The following is a 7,572-nucleotide window of genomic DNA, read 5'->3' as shown; positions in this document are numbered from 1 at the left end:
GTTGTATCAAGTTTACTGACCCACCATTTAAGGTCAGTTATGGCTTCTGGGGATAAAGACATTCTTATCAAAATTCCCTTTATTTGTTTTCAAAGCTTGTGTTTTGTCCATTTCAAGAAACTTATGGTGCAATGGACCATACATCACCCCTGGAAAACTAGAGGTCATCTGTGACACAGTGAAATCAAAGCCACGCGGTCTATTCTACTTATACGGGGAGCCCACAATGCAGCAATGCATCCCTAGGGACCGCGGAGTATTTAAATAGTTGTTTCATGATGCGTTAATTAATTATTCAGTGAGAATAGTATTATATCCTCACTGTCTACTACTTAACACATCATGAAACTAAGTTATGGGAGAGAGATCCGCTCCTTGTAATTCCCTGAGGCAGTCTGCTATAACCCAGGCCTCCGGCTTCCCTGAAACGTACATCGACTTCATAACCTTCAATACCCAAACACTAAAACACCCAATACTCAATACTCAACACCCAACACTCCAAAACTTAAAGATTTATTAACTAACAATGAATGAAACAAAACAGAAAATAACAAAATAAAGCGCACTGGCGAGAAAAAACTCTAAGTCAAGGAATGCTACAGTTTAACCTTACAAAATTCTTTGCAAATTTCCCTGGTCAGAGAGGTCCGGAGCAGGCTGAGAGCCCTTTGAAGTAAGGTTAAATGTTACCCGTTCTAGCAACTGCAAAGAAGTGGAAACATTAGAATGGCGCGTGTAATACAGGGCCATTTCTGTGCTTCGCCAGCCCACGTACTGGGCAATCTGCTCTGGAGTACAACCCAAGCCTTTGAGGGTGTAAGAAATCCCTACCCGGAAGCTGTGAGGAGTCTCACCGTCATCGATGCCCGCGGCCTTAAGATACTTGTGAAGTCGTGCAGATACAGCTGACCCTCCAAACGGGCGATGTGATATAAATTTCTTATGTTCCGAAGATCTAAAGAAATACTCACCGAGAAGAGGGACACTCAACGACCCACAGGCAGGCGGGTACATTTGGAATACGTAACAAAGCAAAAGGGCGTAGTTGACCCGCGCGCCTCGTTTTGCTGAATGTAAAGTTAAGAAGAAACCCCTCCCTGTCCTTAAGGCGGAAAAGCTGATCTGCCTTTAAACGCCCCAGATCGGATGCTCTATTGCCCGTGTAAAAGTCAACGACAAAGAAAGTTACATCTCTGACCAAAAGGTATGTATTGAGAGGAGAAAGCTCAGAAACCTTCAACAATAAGCCCACGGAGATAGGTAATCAAGCGGGTGAATTTGTCATAGAACAAAAGAACAGCTTGGCGAGGTTGCAAAGGTTGCTGGCCTTGCTCCTCTCTTACAAACTTGAGATATTCTTTTACACAAGGATGTGCCAGCGGGTTAGAAAACCCTGTACGGCCTAACTTATTGAAAATCGCTCTAAGCTTCCCTATATATGAATCGACAGTTCCAGCAGCCAGACGCTTAGGGCAATCACAGGTCTTCCTGGAGCATGAGCGTACATGGATTTTTTGTTTTCCCGCAGTATCCTTGCTAACCAAAAACTTTACGATATCTTCAGCGGACACAGCAGAGACCTTCTTTGGAGGTACCAAAGAGCGTAAGAAACTTAATAGCTGAATTTCCAAAGAATCCTTCTGTCGTTCATAAGGTCTGTTTCTAAACGACTCTTGGAATTCTGCGAAACGCTTGTTAATCAGAGGCATGTCCACATTAGGACGGGCTCCTTGTGTTGGTTCACGCGACGTGGGATTACCACAGGCTTGGCAAAAATTAGCATCACTGTCGTTCGGGTAACAGCAGGCGGAACATCTGAAAGCAGGTTTCCATAAGCGTTCGATCTATATAGACAAGCACAAATACACAGCTTACCAGGAGCAGATGCAACGAAAAACCCACAGATCCCATGGTAAGGGCCTAGCAATGAATTCTGGGGAGGAGCCAGAAGGGAAAAGCAATATAGCCGGATCACCTTTCCTTCCAAGAAGAAAGGAATCCACTGCTATGGCCTGGAGTAAAGCCCACCAATAACGATGCGGGTGTAGGCAAGGGACAATAATGGTGAAAGCGAAATGCTGATGTTGATCAAAAAGGTATCGCAACAACGGTCCCACGAGGACGAAAGGAGGAAAAACATATACATTATGTTCCACTGGTACTGGTTGAATGAAAACGTTAACCCCTGAAGAAAACGGGGTTGGCCAAGGCAAGTAATGAGGCAACAAGCTTCCATCCCTCTCTCTGCGACAATTACTGTCTAAAGACATCAAATCAAACGTGTGTGGCCCAAACATCGCTTGAACTCGGGCCCACGCCTTCTCAGACAGAGAACAATCAATATCAGACAGAGAACGGGAGGGCGCGTCAGCAATGTTTTCACTCGATGGGATATACTTCAAGTGTAGAGCAAAATTTCCAGCTCGAGACATTTCTTCTATCTTTTTTATCTCCTGGTTGACCAGGGAACTTCTACAACCGCCATTTTCCCAAGCCACTCGGAGCGTCATGTTATCCGTCCATACGTCGATCCTTGTGTTTTTGATAGAATGGAAAATGGAACTTAAAGCGTTGCATAAAGCCCTAGCTTCAAGGACATTGATATCGTCTTCAAGGTCGGTCCAGTAATCTCGTATTTGCTGACTCAGACCATCTTTTACTAATACTGCCCCCCAGGCCCTCTGAGAGGCGTCGCTGAACATTGTGACAGAGAGATGATGCTCCGATCGCCAAGGCAAGTGTCTCGACCAGTTATCCAGAAAAGTCCATTCTTGGAGTTCCTGTCGCAAAGGTCCCTGAATCGGGACAGAAATCTTAGAATTCTTGGCAACGACGGCAATTGCTTTGAACACTTCTCGTACATACAGCTTGCAAGCCGGAATTGCAAGACTAAAGGATAGTGCTTTCCCTGCGAAGCGTTGCAAGCTCTTTACGGGCGCACAAGAGGATCCCAAGAGTTCTTCGCGCAACGCTCTAAATTTCTCCTTTTTATCGGGCGGGATAAAAAAGGCTTGCACTATAGAATCGGAGATAAAACCCAGGAATCTAACAAAAGTGGACGGTTCTGGGGAACTCTTAGCAAGGTTAACAAAATATCCAGCTGAAATGAGAAGGAACAACAGGATAAAGGCTGCTGCTTGGGCGAGTTGGCGACTAGGCTGGCAATCCACTAGGCCGGAAAGGAACAACTGGCCAACATGTCTGTCATCAATGTACTGCGATAGGGGAACGCCCAAAGATCAAGCGGTACTAGTGACGACAAGGCCTGTGTTATGGTATAAAAAGGCACTTGCTTTCCATCCGAACGGAAAGGTACAGAAAGAAAAATAATAGCCTCTCCAGGAAAACTGAAAAATTCCTGGGAGTCAGGATGAATCTTAAGGTGCTGGTATCCCTTCTTATCATCAAAAGTTGTCTGGAAATGCCCTGGGAAGACATAACGAGGCAGATCCGGGAGGTGATCTAATTTGAATGGAAGATCCCGAACCCATAAATTTAGAAAACGTTCGTCGTGGCAAAGACGTGGTTTTGATGGTTCGACTGTCAAAGGAAGGACTAAATGCGAGGGAGAGCATACGCCAACCTTGCCGTAGACTTTGATGACACCCTGAGACACCCAAGCCAAAACTGTTGTATCAATGAAATCGGTATGCTGATGGCAACAAGAAGAGTTCGGAAAACTGGAAATTGGCGGGACAGCAGAGTCATAATGTCTACCTTTAAAATTCCCCTTGAAATGACGGAAGAAATCGTGAACCCTCACTCCCTCTCGGATTATCTGCAACAAATCAACTTGAGGACAAACGTAACCAGTTGAAGAGATGAGGTGTTCCCAGAAATCAACATGATCATGCAAACTGCCTGCCTGAAAATAATCTGGATGTCTGAAACGTAAGTGCGCCAAGTTTGCAAGGGATGGGTCTTTGCTGACAAGCTCTGCTGATACAGTGGGGCCAACGAAGGATAAGGGTTCCCCGTTTATATCACACCATACGATGCCAGGCTTCGGGCGGGAAAGGACTTCCTGCAGGGCAACCGTGAAGTCCTGGAAAAAACACGTCGAACGAAAAACAAAAATAAGAAACTCGAAAACAAAAAACAGGAGAAACCCCTTATCCTTCGTTGACCCCAGCTCTAATCATAGACCAGAATAAAGGCACTGAGAAGGCCCCCCAGGGTCAACGAAGAAATGAGGTAAAAAACCAAAAGGATTGAAACGCAAATAAACTAGAGAACATTCTTTATTAACCAAAAAAAAAGAAAAATACAAGTGATCGATAAAGGCAAAAGTTTTTGACTCCTTACGCAAGGAAAAAACGAGCTAAACCATAAATAAATATGACATAGAAATCAGAAACACAGGAAAGGTACAAAAATCGTACTCCACGCTCTGACAATAGTCGCTAACGCCTTGAGTTTCCTCGTCCTCGTCCGCGGCCACACTCCCTGGCAAAATGCCCGGGTTGGCCACATCTATAGCAGTTCCCTGGACTATAGATGTAAGGGCGTTGGCGCCTGAAGTGGCGGGTGCTGTTACGACTCTGGAACCCAGGCTCTTCTCGTTGGATTGACTTTAAAAGCGCCGAAGACTCTTTCGCTACCTTGGCCCTAACCGGGTCGCCTAAAAGCCCCAAAAGTAGCTTTCTATTAGCGGAGGGTGAGAGGACACTGGATCTCCCCTTCAATTCATCCAATATGGCTGCGTAGTGGTCTGCCTTCTCGTGGGTGGACGACCTGGCCACTCGTACTAGGGCCTCAACGAGAGATGACGCCTCCCAAGGATCGTAAATTGATTCTGGTTTCAGAAGAGCGTTACGGACTGACGCAAGAGCGGTGGTAACTACCTCAACGCCTTGCCTGTCCACCAGAGCCTTCAACTTGTCCTCAAGCAACTTAATACGATCGTCCGCCTAGGGGTTGACGGAAAAAGGGAAGCATTACATTGAAACTCTTTATCTCCTCTTTAGCCCCAGTACTGATCGATCGCAAAAGAAAACACGATAAAATATGTTCGTACCAGACAAGACTATCTACCGAATAAGTACCAGACGGTATCCCAAAGAAACTTTGCTCCAAAACAGAAAATCCGGCTCCCGGAGCCAGAACGTTTCCGGATTGTATGCCCAATATCCCGTACGTACCCTGAAACAAAAAACCGCCGGGCTCCCAGAGCCGAAACGGACCCGAACCGTATACACAAATAATTATTTTGTTTAAAAACAAAACTGACTCCCAATAAATATTTCGTTAAAAACAACACAGACTCCTGGAGCCAAATGGTACCTGACCGCTTACACAATCAATATATCTTGTTCAAAAACGACACCGGCTCCCGGAGCCTAACGGTCCCGGACCGTTTACACAATAAATATCTCGTTCAAAACATCACCGGCTCCCGGAGCCAAACAACGGTCCCGGACCATTCGTTCAAAACATCACCAGCTCCCGGAGCCAAACAACGGTCCCGGACCATTTACAAGTGACTATTTTGTTCAAAACAAACACCGGCTCCCGGAGCCGAACGGTCCCGGACCGTTTACACAATAAATATTTCATTCAAAACATCACCAGCTCCTGGAGCCAAAAAACGGTCCCGGACCGATACAAGTGACTACTTCGTTAAAACAAACACTGACTCCCGGAGCCGAACGGTCCCAGACCGTTAACACAATAAAAATCCCGTTAAAAAACAACACCGGCTCCTGGAGCCGAGCGGTCCCGGACCGATTACACAATAAATATTTCATACAAAACATCACCGGCTCCCGGAGCCAAACAACGGTCCCGGACCGTTTACGAGTGACTACTTCGTTCAAAACAAACGCCGGCTCCCGGAGCCGAACGGTCCCGGACCGTTTACACTAATCAATATCTCGTTAAAAAAAAAAAAGAAAAGAAACAACAGTGGCTCCCGGAGCCGAACGGTCCCGGACCGTTTACACAATAAATATATCGTTAAAAACAACACCGGCTCCCGGAGCCGAACGGTCCCGGACCGTTTATACAAAAGTATTTGTTAAAGACAAAAACAAGACCAAGGACGCTATAAAAAATCCCTATAAAACGAAACAAGAGGTCCCGGAGCAGAACTGGCAACTATAGAGTAGATAACAAGAAAGAGAGGAACCAAAACGCCTGGGAAACAAGCTGGAATGAACCGAGTAAGCAAAATACTAAAAAACGCCGACAAAAACCCCAGGGACACGTGCAACATGAAAACATGCTAAGCAAAGTGCTAGCGAAACTAGGAAAACAAACAACCCAAAAAATGCTGTAGAAACGATATGAAAACGCGTCCTACAAACGAAAGAAACACACTAAAAACTGAATGTTACCTGATTAGGCGCCGCCGGTTGAGCAACCGGTTCAGAAACAGGCTCTGCCACAGGTTCTGCTGCCGGTTCAGGAATTGCGGGTGGTTCTGCCGCCAAAGGAGGTAGTTCTCCCGCCGGTTCCGCCATTGAAAGGAACGAAAGACGAGCTGGTGTTGGTTGACAAACTAAAAAGACAAGCGAACCTTGATCCGTCGTCTAGCTCGGCGGTCGCTGTGACACAGTGAAATCAAAGCCACGCGGCCTATTCTACTTATACGGGGAGCCCGCAATGCAGCAATGCATCCCTAGGGACCGCGGAGTATTTAAATAGTTGTTTCATGATGCGTTAATTAATTATTCAGTGAGAATAGTGAAATCAAAGCCACGCAGCCTATTCTACTTATACGGGGAGCCCGCAATGCAGCAATGCATCCCTAGGGACCGCAGAGTATTTAAATAGTTGTTTCATGATGCGTTAATTAATTATTCAGTGAGAATAGCTTACCAATTTAAGCTTCGAATAGTACTTAGTTCCTAAAAGAACTGTTCAGTACACTCGAGGGTGGAATAAAAAATAATGCTCCTCATGATAAATGGCTGAGTCAAAACAGGCACTCCAACTTTTTGTACTTGGGTTGGGGGCATTTTTTGACTTTTCGCCTATCTGTTTTTGCAAGAAATGAAGAAACCTGCTCTTTCTACCACTTGGTACGAAAAGCAGTTTCCTAAAGCACTGCACAAGCTCGTTCAGTTCTGGGAAGTATTTCTTAAAATCTGAGGCCACAAGATTGACAATGTGACTATTGCAGGTAATGTGGACGTATATGGGGAATAAGCATGACAGGGGTTCACTGGATGCCTTGATATACCCAACATTATCAGAATTAAAGACTCAAACATTGTAAAAGTGTACGTTGTACTTGTTGATGGTGCAAACAATTGCCTGAGACACTGTGTTGTTGTTAGTCTTGGTAAGAAAATGCACATCAAGAAGCTAGGTAACGCAATTGCCTTCCATAGAAAGTTCGCCAAAGTCAGGGTTAACGCCCATGACATCTAAAACGTATCTGCCTTCATTGTCACTTAGCTCATCCACAATCAATGCCACATTTTAATCCTTTACAAGCTACTTAAGGTCTGATCTCATCTGGGAAGTCACTACTGACAAACTGCTTGACTTGTAATGTCGAATTTTTGGTGCTTTGGAACCAATATTACTATTGACACATTCATTCTCACTGAGAAGAACTGACTG

The sequence above is a fragment of the Oculina patagonica genome, chromosome 4 (genome assembly GCF_052425735.1).
Source record: "Oculina patagonica isolate OP01 chromosome 4, crgOcupat, whole genome shotgun sequence".
In the NCBI taxonomy this organism is placed as follows: domain Eukaryota; kingdom Metazoa; phylum Cnidaria; class Anthozoa; order Scleractinia; family Oculinidae; genus Oculina; species Oculina patagonica.
The sequence above is the reverse complement of the archived record's forward strand: the minus strand, read 5'-3'. Positions refer to the sequence as shown.